This window comes from Branchiostoma lanceolatum, chromosome 2 (assembly GCF_035083965.1).
Source record: "Branchiostoma lanceolatum isolate klBraLanc5 chromosome 2, klBraLanc5.hap2, whole genome shotgun sequence".
In the NCBI taxonomy this organism is placed as follows: domain Eukaryota; kingdom Metazoa; phylum Chordata; class Leptocardii; order Amphioxiformes; family Branchiostomatidae; genus Branchiostoma; species Branchiostoma lanceolatum.
In genome coordinates this window covers 9,287,061-9,300,238 of record NC_089723.1, presented here as the reverse complement: position 1 = coordinate 9,300,238, position 13,178 = coordinate 9,287,061, and the positions used below count along the sequence as shown (strand labels likewise).

The following is a 13,178-nucleotide window of genomic DNA, read 5'->3' as shown; positions in this document are numbered from 1 at the left end:
ATAGGAAGGAGGCTACAGCTCCCCAGTGCCCGGATGTAAACGAAGGCCTCGCAGTTTCCGTGGGATGTGCACGCCATTGCGCATGCTCCTGGTGTGGTGTTATTAACCGTGCCAATGACGTCATGTGCTTCGCAGGTGTAAGACTCCACTCTGGAGTAACCGCCGAGGAAGGCGTCTTCGGTCAGTACTGAAAGTACATTGAAAAAACGTCAAACCATGACTTTGATTCCACCTGTAGGGTGTAATGTACGCTAATAAAGCGCGCAACATTTTCGCCACAACGTTCGAAAACAAATTTAACGAGTGTGGTTTTAGCTTTTAAGAAAATTAGTATTGTCATGAAAGATCGATTACACTAATGTTTGGGTAGCCAAGCATTGTGCCGTACATACGTCACCAGTGGGCGCGCCCATTATGACATCATTGAAACAGATTATTCATGGCACCATTTGGGAAAAAAATGATAACAACAATCTTATTTACACAACAAAAGTACACCGACTTTCACAAGGTCTACGACTATACATAGAAACAAACAAGTGGATACGAATCTAAACTAGTAAGTATACAAGTATAGAGATTATTCAACATGTCGAGTTTGAAGTATCACCAATACTACTAGTTCTATTTTAAAGGTCTAAACATGCTTTGATATGTTAACCTATTTGTACACAGTAAGGGTTGTCTCCTTTGAGAATGAAGTTGCATTTATCTAGAAATAGATGGATGGAATGTATCAAATTCTGTCGAGCAAATTCTGTCGAACGAATACGTGCATGAAGTCAATAAGATCTGTCCACCAGACCCGTTGAAACGTTGAAATAAACTAAATCCACTATAGGACGCGCGTTCTCTGTGACCTAAAATTGAGCAGAGCACTCAAAGATTTTTCTGAGATGAAAACGAATATTTGTACGCTTTGTGTGTTTTGTTGTTTTCTAGTTATACTTTATCATTTTGCATGATATTTCGATGATAAAATCAAGATAGACAAATCCAGCTTAGGTCGCATCGGGAGTGCCATCTAGTGTGATGGGGCTATACGAATATTGCTAGTACAGGTAGTGTCAAATTAGTCTCGTTTTCGAGGGAAAGATAATGGCCTCCCATGAGACTGCGTCACAATTCTTTTGTATAAAGGAAACAAATACACTGTAACTGAAAAATAGACAACGGCTTTCACTTCGATAGCTAAACTTTACGGGGGAAAATTAAAGCGGGATCATTGTGTTGCTTTGTCTATTTTACTAGTTTTTTTCCTGCAATCCTGGTCTGACATTGAATAAAAAGTAGAAAAAATAAACAATAAACATGAACGAAAATAGATGTTATGCTGGGTGGTCCAGGACGTGCCCTGCTCTTTATTTTCATACAAATGCGATAGGATCAGGATAGTTGGTGTCAAATAATATCAAACTGTAACAATAATGGAGAGAGACATCTTTATCGTCTAGCATATTTCATGAACATTTCAGCACACACGGGATCAACATACCTTTACCACAAAATTCCGACTCAACGCGTCCTTTATAAGTATAATACGCGTCAGGAAACCCCAAGTAACGAGCATATCAAATACAATATACCAAAACTGAATGCATTACAAGTTACTACACGCGTGCAAAGCACAAATAACAAATCACACTGGAAATGGTAAATCATGACAGATAACACATAAAGCTTAACCAAGGTGCCATTCTATTGATTTTCCGCGTCTAGTCAACTTATTGATTACGGGGAGTATGGGAATATCTAAGGATGGCACCCAGGCTACATACACGTAGCTGTATAAGAGAATAGGAGATCTGACGATATGTACGCTACCCTGTACCTGTTAGTACATATTCCATGACAACATGTATCCGCGTAGAATTTATCATGTTGATTGCTTGTATATGCCCTGCCCCCCCATCCCCCCCCATCCACCCCCCCCCCCGCATTGGAAAACGACAGTAGTTGACACCATTCCTCGGGTGAAATATACTAAACAATTGTACTTCAGGCGTAACGTTCATAGAAAAAAGTGATGACTTACAGCCGCTAACAGAAGCCAGACTCCACAACACAAATCCCGTACTCAACAGCGCCGCCAGCAACAGGCGACACATATCGGCTGTGGTCTACGGCAGGTGTCTTCTCCGAAAATGGCTTCCCTGTTCGACAGTCACCAAATATCGTGTACCGCTATTTTCGAACTGACAATGCCTGAGGAGAGCAACTGTTGGTTGACCTCACAATTTAAAAAGGAGCAAGGACATCATAATGTCCTTGGTGATCCATAAATAATTCATGCCTACGTCATATCAGATATCACTATGGCAAAAGTGAGTGTACATATAACGTTGGTTAACATAAAATCGCCATTTTTCCTATAATAGTTGATTGAAATCAATCTGGCAGAACAATAAACCATTATTTTTTCTGTTATTCTGTCAGTATCATGTATTACCTTTGCACTAATGCTATATATGTTAGATTTTCTCTCTAGTCGTGCAGATACGAAAATATTTCAACTTGAAACTACCGTCCGCCGCACGCAGAATGATAGTGTACTTGGACAGGTGCGAACATTATTCCGGGAGAGAAGATTCGTCACTAATATATGCCGCTAATTAGCTTTTATACAGTAGTTGTTGTGCCCATCTTGACTTGAAGAGGGTGCCAAGGTCATATAAACGTGACCAAAGAAAAATAAATACACGACAAAACGGCCGTACCACACACATCAGGCCTTCAGTAACAACCCGTTTGTTGATTCGGTAGAGCGTCACTCAAAGTCGACATCCACCGTCATGGCAACGTGCACATTATTCATGAAAAGTTAGCTGGATGCCGTAACAATGGTAATACTTCTATGTCCATGTGTTCCTTGTTGTGTTAGGAGCAAACTTTGAGGAAAAATCGCCCTCAGCCCACTATCACGCGCAACATTTAGACAAAAAAGTGTTCCTCACAAACCTTTGTCGTCTGCTTGACAACAGGATTGTGGGTAATAGTATGGCGGCGGAAAATACACGTGCCGTAGGTTGTAGCAACAAAGAGGAGTTTTGATGATTGATCACACTCAAATTCCAGTTGCAGGTTAGCAAAAGAGACTGTGATAAGTTGCCTTGTAAATACTTGTGTTTAGCAGGAAGCGGGTGTGACATTTGTCTTATAAACCAACAAACAACTATGTAATGTGATTCTCTCACGACGCCCTCAGACTCTGTCAATAAGGGATGGAGAGTTTTTGACGTCGCCAACTTCTAATGCATGGTTATAGAAGCTTTACAGCCAGTGTTCTAAATACGTTAGTCTATCCGGTTTGCATTGCTGGCGTCACAACTGATTTCGCATCTAGCACATATCCCTAAAATACGGCGTTTATAAAAATGGCGAATTTAAATACCGCGCAAATTTATGTTAACTAACGTTACAAATAAATAGACACTGCCACTCTCGAGTGCAGGACTACTCAATCATGTAACGGTACATTTAGCGATACCACAACTACATGGATCAACATGGTGTGGCATCTTCTAGTGGATGGCATAATGCATGATTAATTACAGGTACCTGTAGTTCCTACATATTTTGTTCATATCAGAATGATTTCATTATTTTCAATGCACACGCAACTAGTTTGCAAAATAGAAACGGAGATGTAATAAAACATGCAACTCGTATTCAGAGGTTACTTCTATCGCACAAAATTCAGAGAAATTGGACCTTCTTGGGGTACAATGTTGTTGACAATTTGACATTATAATCAACAAAATGATCCGCTAGGGGATCAAAAGTCTAACTATTTCTAGGTATTATCAAGACCTATCAACATAACAAATATGAAGACAATCCATCCAAGCCTACTTGATAATGCTGGTTTCTTACATACACACATAAACACATACATAGTACATACATACAAACGCTACTCAAAACATAACCTTCTAGGCGAAGGTAATAATCATACTTTAAAAGAGGCTGAATTGTTTTGAAGGAAAGAATATAGGTAAACTGATTCGTGGTTTGTTCGGCTGTCATTTGTATTTCGTGCATAAATTTACTTCAGTGCAAGTGTATACATGTGTCCGATCACCAATGTCAAGTCTTGAACGACATAATATTTTAGGTAATGAGGTATGAGATTTCAGTGCAAATTTATCTGATCATGACTTGCTCATCAAGGGTAACTGAGGTTAATAGGCCTAAAATTAATGTATAGTTCCGTAATATTCAGTAACCCCATGGTAGACAACGATCATGGAACACGCAGTGTACTAAGACTTGGACTGACATCATAGCAAATACATGTATTTTGTCAAAGCCAAATCATACAACTGTAGGTGGCTGTTGACCTGGACTGCTTAGATATCCTCACCAAAGGAGACAAACCTCCTCGGCAATCTTCAGAACCTATTAGCCCCGATACTTGCTCTTGACACTTTGGCTAATCAAGCCCTCATTTTTTTTCATTAAGAGGTTCATCCTTTGTTTCGTCTGATTTCAATGGTATAATTTTGGGCTTGACACAAGACTTTATTGCTACAAGCAAACGTTTTGAAACGTAGTACAGGTGTGGTATTATATTGATTGTTTGTTAGTAAGTTTGTATTGTAAGGAGACAAGGAAAAGTAGGTGAAAATATGACAATTATGATCCTTAACATTAAACATAGACTTTATTGATCAATAACTCACCCTATCCCCTTATACCTTGGATTAAACATGAATTTTCTATGGAGAGAAGGAACCCGACTACATTTGTATTTGCCTTAAAGTTAATGCTTAATTAGTATACATTTCTATTCTTGTTGGACTTAGAAATGCACATATCACCTTCTTTAATGACACGAAGGTTTTTTCTTGCGTATAGATAATTGACAACGAAAACGTTACTGACAAAACATAAGGTTAACATTTCTCAGACACCGACATGCTTTTACCATTATCATAACTCTAACTACCTGAAACACTTATAAGTTCTATATACCTCCCAGTAATGTTGTATGTAGAAATATTAGTTAGATGCATGGATTTGCAAATAAAAGTTATCGTTATCAACTGCAAGGTCGACCCTTTCGATACGACAAAATGTACTGAAATATATTTTTAGCGACGCCTTACGAGCAAAGTCTATAAAATCCAACTTGTGCCAGCTAGTGCAATGACCCATCGATCCTACTGGACTTTATATGTGAAACGTCTGAATGTTTTCTATTTGCACGTATCATGGTCTCTCTGTTGACCCTTATATGATACATATGATATACGTTTATAGGATGAGAACTAATTTCAAAGCTCTATCATGTTGTTTTAACTGTATTCAAGAAGAAAAGACCTTTCGTAAAATGGGCAAAGTTACTGATTTATTTAATTCTTACAGCAAACCGGTGTAGGCATCATTTTGTGTATCATCATCTGTGAGGCCAGATCACCCAGGTCGGTGGGCAGCCATGAAATAAACATGAAACGCGCGTCCCAACCAACCCTGTAACGGCTCCGAGGCTGGGTTGCGCACAGCGCATGCTCCATCGCATCCACAACGGCAACTGGGTCTTGCCTGGAGTGAAATTTTGCTGCTAAGGCGTCCTTTGCTGTAAAGGAAAAAATGAAACATTCTGATGTATTTTCTTGTCGAGAATCTGATTAGCTATAATTCCACTTGCAACATAAGATTGTCTGTACGTCGAGCGATGATATCTTTACCAAGTTTACTATACAGAACTAATTTGAATACAGGGATGGTTTGACAACAAGGCATGGTTGGATTTTTTTTAACGGCGTCAAACAAATGAGATGCCCATAGAAGGGAAACATTTTCAGTGCTCCTCTAAAATCAGCTCAGTAATAAACTATTTTGTTTGCAGCAATTAATTTAGGACGCATCAACACACGTTGAGACGGGCCGGTGGTAGGTATCGACTTCCGGGCACATTTGACCTATTCATGACGTCACACATCCGGACGTACGTACGAAAGACCAATGGTACAATCGGTGTGTGAGTAGCGAACAGGCAGCGCGAGCATCGCGACATTGGTAGGCAGCGCGAGCATCACGACAACAGGCAGCGCGAGCATCGCGACAACAGCGGCAGCGCGAGCATCGCGACAACAGCGGCAGCGCAAGCATCGCGACAACAGCGGCAGCGCGAGCATCGCGACAACAGCGGCAGCGCGAGCATCGTGACAACAGGCAGCGTGACAACGAGCTGCTTGGAGAATATTCCATCCTACCAGTCTCTAAGCAGACGTTTGTAGAGAAAATTGTGACCTCCATATCCCATATCTTGAGAGAGTGCTGACAGAAAACAGGGCTTTTAATAACAATCTTCTTTACCAACCTCTGCTTGGAAAGTAATACCATCCCACCAAATACAAATACAGGTGAATAAAGGTCTGCACGACACATGTGTCGTGCAGACCTTTACTCACCTAGAAAGTCCGACAAAAAGGCCTAAAAACACGTCAAAAACCAGTCGAAACCCCTCCTCAGCTTGAAGAGTACTACTGTACATGAACCTTTTTGTGAAGGTTTTTGTTATGAAGGTCTTCGTCTTTGGAAACACTCAAATCTTATCTTTTCGCATGAGGATGAAATATATTTATTAAGCCAAGTTTGTAGGTCATTGATAAAGTGGCCTTATTCACCTTCCTTCCTTTTTTTAATGTTTCTCTCCCTTGAACACTCCTACTCCTACCCCACTCGATCGAAACCTCTACTTGGAGAATAGGTTATTCCAAGGAGGTTGATTTTAACCTCCTTGGTTATACGAACAATCCTACGTTCTTCCCGGAACGTAGGTACAGAAACAATAAAAACAGCTTTTTGCGCGCCTGGATTTCAATTTGCCGGCAACCTCGAAACAAGGCTCTACAAAATTCTAGACAACTAGATAACTCTACTCTCATATAACTAACTGATATAACTTTTCGCTTAAACACGCGTTCCCTTGTATTTTGTAAGACGTTTTATTTCTTTGTAGTTCCCATATGAAATGGTCCTGGGTGTGACAGTTTTATGGTTCGTTTCTCCTCGTCACAGTGCAGTCTCTTCTTACGCTATCTGCTAGGAAAAAAAGTTCTAATTAGAGTATTAGATACGAGTGCATCTAAAGTTAAAATGTAAAAGAATACGTGAGGGTTGACAATTATAGTAGATTATCAAACTGTTTTCCGAACTTTCAGCATGATTAATCGTTTGAACCCAGTCGATGCACGGCTCGTTGTCGCGCTGCACTGCCTGTTGTCGTGATGCTCGCGCTGCCTGTTGTCGCGATGCTCGCGCTGTCTGTTGTCGCGATGCTCGCGCTGCCTGTTGTCGCGATGCTCGCGCTGTCTGTTGTTGCTGAAGAGGAGCAAAAAAATATTCTTTTTTTTTTTAAATGCAACAAAGTTTCATTTTCAAAGAAGCTTTCGATCTCTCTTTCAAACTTTTATTGACACATTCAAATTATAAGTTATTAAGATTGGTTTGAAACTGTGAGGGGCTGAGGGCTAAGAAAATGTGTAAAAGGCTGTTTTACCTCAGAGAATCAGAAAATGCCTCCACGCCAAATTTAGACACAGAGTAAGGTCCAAAATATGGCATGGCCACTCTCCCGACATAACTTGCGACGTTGACGTTGACGATCCGACCACGTGACTTCTTGAGAAGGGGAAGAAACGACGTCAATCATCCCCAGCAGATTCACGTTCAAAACGGCCTGATAATTAATGCGAAAGGCACATGGGAAAAAAAAAATTAACAACTGCACAACATGTGCTTCTGTCTTTTATGAGCAACAGACGTTTATTATTTCCATGAAAAGTGGACATATAGTTTTGGGTGTGTCTGTCTGTCTGTGTGTGTTTCTGTGTGTATGTGTGTTTGTGTTTCTGCACTACTATAGTCAGCATAACTCAAGAACCTCTTGATGGATTACGATGATATTTGGTATGTGGGCAGGTGTTATGAAGCCGAAAGTCAATGTTAACGTTGATTTTGGGCCCCCTGGTATATGACCTTGGTACTACAGCAGAACTTCCGTTTTTTTAAATCTTTTGACCTGGACGTGCTATGGTCTTGATATTCGGGTGGCTGATAGCTTGTTGTAGAAAAGTAGAGAAGAGCTCTTTAACTAACCTGATAATCTTCCCGGGTTGCCCACTCCATGGTTCCTCCCGCAACACCGAGAATACCCGCATTGTTGACCAGCCCCCACAAACCTAGAAAGGACATAAAACGCACAAGCATCAGAAAAATATTGTTTCAGTGGTGTCTACCGAAGAAATACTAGCCTGAACTCAATCAAGCTCCTGTAACAACTTGTCGTCCTGTAACCGCATAGCCGCGGGGAGGGGATAGAAACCCCCGGACAGCTGGAGTTTGCGTTATACAGACTAAAGAAATACTTGCTATCATAATCTTGCTCAAACGTTCCTACCTTTAGTCCCCACAGCTTCCTTTACCACTCTGAACGCAGCCTGTACGCTGTCTGACCTGGTGACGTCCATCTGGATCGGCTGCAGCCGTTCGGAGCAGGACTGCCGTAACTCTGCCACACCGGCCTCGGTCAGACAGCCCGCGAACACCCGCAGGCCGAGCTGGTCGAGCCGCCTGGCCAGGAGGTTCCCGAAGCCGGTGTCACACCCCGTGATCAGGACGGTCTTGTCTGTTAGCTACAGGGACGAAAAACACGTTGTGCTCTATAGAAGTTTTGCTGGACGCTTCACCCAGGCATAAAGTACTTAAGCTACACCGTCTCCCACTGAAACATATTTTAAGGGCATATAGCATGTTTTACACGGAATATATAATTAAAAATCTCCAAAAACAGTCAAACGGTTGCCTACTATATCAAAGACAAGGATGAACTACATTTAACTCTTTGAATATTAATAATAGGTTTGTTGCAAATTCCTGCCCGAAGGCTAATTGCAAATAACATACATAAAAGGACAGGGTACAAAATAGGTAGCAGAAAACAGTGGACTACTACTATAAAATAGGTATAGAAGCGGCTAAACTAGATTATACAAACGTCTGTAACTAGTGAAGGGTTTGACTTCTCTTTTGTAAGCAATGGAAGACGTAATGTCCCACCTTTTCTATAATTGGTGGGGTTTTGGTAGTTAAAAGAAGAATAGTATGTTCTTTGTCTAAAAGCTTAGCGAAATTTGGATTAGATTTTTGTGCTATGAATAGACAACTCATTTCGTGCATTAGCATGAAATGAACAGTTTGATATAAAGTGTATTTTGTCGTTCACGGCATTTGTAATGCAATACTTACAAATTCTTTCGTACATAGGTAATTTTCTATACCCGCGGCCTCTTTTTCTATTTCAGAAGGATGAGCACTGATTCTAATTGAAAGATAATTGTATATCAAAATCTGAAAGATCACGATATCTCTCTATATTGTACATGCTTTCACATTTTGCATAACATCTTAACTTATCGCTGTCGGTTAACAAGGTATGAAAAAAATGATTGTATATACATATATATATTTACCTTCGCTGAGAAGGTTATGCAGAGGGTAGCGTTTGTGTGTGTGTTTGTGTGTTTGTAACGTACAGCATAACTCGAGAAGGCTTGGATGGATTGTCTTGATATTTGGTAGGTGGGTAGGTCTTGATGAGACTAGGAAATGATTAGATTTTGAGCCCCCTAGTGGCTTGTTACGGTACTGCAGCGGAACTTCCTGTTTCGATATCTCGTGTTCTGGACAAGCTATGGAACTGATTTTTGAGTGGTAGATAGCTCTTTGGACAGAGAGTAAGTGGTATAGGTTTTGGCCCCCTAGCGGCTTTTTTGGAACTGCAGGATCAGGTTTTGGTTCAGACTTTGAAAGGGAATAACTCAAGAAGGGCTCGATGGATGGTTATGATTTTTGGTAAGTAGATAGCTTGAGTGATGATGTACATGATTAGATACTTATTATGCAAATCAGTATGTAATTTGCATAATTAATGAGGAAAGTTTATACATCTGCCAAATTCCACGATAGGACTCTCAAACATGTGACATATGTAACTGAAGAAGAGAGAAATATTGATAGATATCAACTATGCAAATGAAGACCTCATTTGCATAATTAATGAGAAATCACTATAACTCAAGATGGGCTTGATGGATGGTAATGATTTTTGGTATGTAGATAGCTTACATGATGCTTTGTATGATTGGACGATAATTATGCAAATCAGATTCTAATTGCATAATTAATGAGACAATTTTAAAAACCCACTGTGTTCCATGATATGACTATTGACATATGTGACATTTGTTACTGAAGAATTTAATACGTAAAAAATATGCAAATGTATGCCTAATTTGCATAATTAATGAGAAACTACTATTCTTCCATACAGGTAAATGATGGCAATTTCATACTTGTGTCATTTGGAAGTTATGTGAATGTAAACATTGTTGACTCAAATTTATAAATGTTACTTTGTTAGCATAACCTTCTTTGTTAAGCTCATACTTTTTTGGGGGGTGAAGAATATCAACTGGTATGATTTATGATTGATGACAATCACTCCTGATACGTCAGTCATAAAGGTTAAAATCATTTGGCGAAGGTATGAGGTCGTGGAACTCTAGTTGTTAATACAACGTATGCCTGAGTGTTTGTATCGAGGGTAGGAAAATGTCGTCACACAAAAGGTCACCCAAGAAACCATATGGTGCAAAAATTTAATAAACAACATCACGGACGTTATATATTAGAGACGAGATCTTATCCACTCACCTGTGATAGGCGTCCTCTCTCCAACCACCAAGTAACCACCAAATACGTCACCAACAGGACAGCAATGATTTCAAGTAACATCAGCACCTCCATGTTCCCTGAGAGCGAGGTCGGGGGTAATTAAATATGGCGCCTCCCTGAATACAGTAATTATGGATCCGTACATCTTATAAGGTCATATTTTTGTTTTGATTTCGACATTGATTACCACTTCTAAACATTTGAACTCTAGATCTCATCTAGTAGACATTAGTAAGTACCGTGCCGAGTTCGATGTGACGAAGTTTCCAAGCCGTCACTGTTGCCAAGGTTGTTATCTGCTGTTTTTGTCAGTGTGACCTTGGCTGACATTTCGGACAGGTCGTTTTGATCTCCATGTCCATATTGTACTTTAAGGTTTATTTACATCTACACTATGTATATCCTTACCTTAACTGAGTTGCCGGCGGCAACGGAACCGCTATCTATGAAGACGTGATACTGCAAACGTGACAGACAGCGATATGGGCGTAGACACTGAGAGTTTATTAGGTACCGGTCGATTAAGTCCTTTGCTGCTTCATAAAGCAGGTCAACTGCGGACAAGGACGCAGGTCACTTATTCTGTAAGGTCACAACTTTACAGGATTCACTTCCGGGTCAGGTGAGCCTGGCGTCTCCTTACATGTTTTTTTTTTAAATTTATCATTCTATGTTAAAAACCCATCGTTCAGGAATTGTTCCTTAATTAGACGAAAAAGTGCTGCCTTTAAATTTTGTATATATATAAGTATACAAATGACAGCTATTTTTTTAAACCGAGTGCCGTATGATCATAGTACTTACAACCCAGATAATGGTAAAATTCATTCCTCTGGCACTGAGGGGCAACATTTGAAATAGGCGAAAGAAGGGCTCAGAATATGTGTAATGTACTTTAAGGATATGATTAAATTGACACATCCCGGCAACCCGTAACTGTTGTGTGAAACGACCCACCACTCAACAAAGGACAATGCAGCAGCATGGGACATTTCAGTGGAATTCTAAATGTACCTGATGAATGTGGCTCACCAAGGGTAACTGAGTTTACGACGTAGATACTATCAAAGTGAATACTCTTGAATCGAAGCTTATTGTATACCCGTTTCTGAACATTTATACTCAATAAATATGGTCCATTGAAAAGTATGATCATTAGAAATGTTATTTTATTGTAACTAATATTCGATTCAATGACATATAAAAACGCTTCAATTTCGAATTATCTTACAATTCCAAAGAATTCAATTACATTAGCATTTTAACATACTGTCTTGAGTTGGACAATTTTGACAAAGTTTACAACAACATCATTTTCAAAATGTTATATAATTCCAAATTATGGTGTTTTTGTTTGCATCTTGTCGTTGGTAGAATATAGGAGATTTCTTTCAGGTTCACAACCAGTTAAACCGGGACAAGAGGGGGGGGATAGAAACATATATAGCCGTTTTGAATTATGCAAACTACTTATAGCGCCGGTGAGTAGCAGCACTCCAGTCAGAAGCTCTGAGGAAGGTGTCTGATAGACATCTCAAAACGTAATAATCTCATCAGGTTGGTAAAATATAGGACATAGGAGATTCTTTATACACAACCAGGTATTAATCTCACCTGCTAACGTTTCGGTGTCTGTCAACACAGGTAATGAACCGAGACGAGGGGTGAAACACACTTAGTCACGTTTGGGACAGTGTTCTCACCGCAAAAGCGCCACCTACATCGGCTACTTATAGCAGTACTCCAGTCAGAAGCTCTGATGAAGGTGTCTGATAGACATCGAAACGTTATATATTAGCAGGTGAGATTAATACCTGGTTGTGTACAAAGAATCTCGTATGTCCCTAATTGAGATTTCACTAGTTGTGAAAAAGAAATCTCTAATATGGTAGGCTAAATATTGCTCTCTACTGCTGGCCCTTACAAAAGACAGGCGTGAGCATCGGTGCCACGTGCATTAACACCAGATCACCTACGGTGGGAAGCTAGGAAATTGGAACAACTGTGAAACGGGCGTCCCAACCCACCACGTGGCTCCGGGGGTGCTCCATTGAGTCCATAACGGCAACCGGATCTTGCATGAATTTATTTACACCTGCTAAGACGGACTTTGCTGTAAAGAAGAAATAAAACAGTGTCATATTTATTTCTCTACAAAGCGTCCCTTTTCTTCAATACATTGATATACAAAGTTCAAGTCCTTGCTATATTGATATCTATATTACAGGATGATCTTGGTGCAAATGGCTCTACGTATGTTCTAGAAATCAACACATGACGATTGCTATGGAAATATTTAGCAATTAGCTAGCTCTTAGACAAAGAGATTGTTCTTTGTGTAAGTATTTTCTAAAACCTGCCTGGTTAGGGAAGATGAGTTTATTCTCCGCTAAAAAAGTTGTTAACAGTGTATTTAGAATTGATGTGAATAGTTT

The 13,178-nt window shown here is 39.9% G+C and overlaps 1 pseudogene; it reads right to left on the bottom strand.

Moving 5' to 3' along the window:
* Positions 1-5,327: 5,327 nt before the first annotated feature.
* On the bottom strand, positions 5,328-10,819 carry LOC136426815 (17-beta-hydroxysteroid dehydrogenase type 6-like; annotated as a pseudogene).
* Between the last annotated feature and the right edge of the window lie 2,359 nt (positions 10,820-13,178).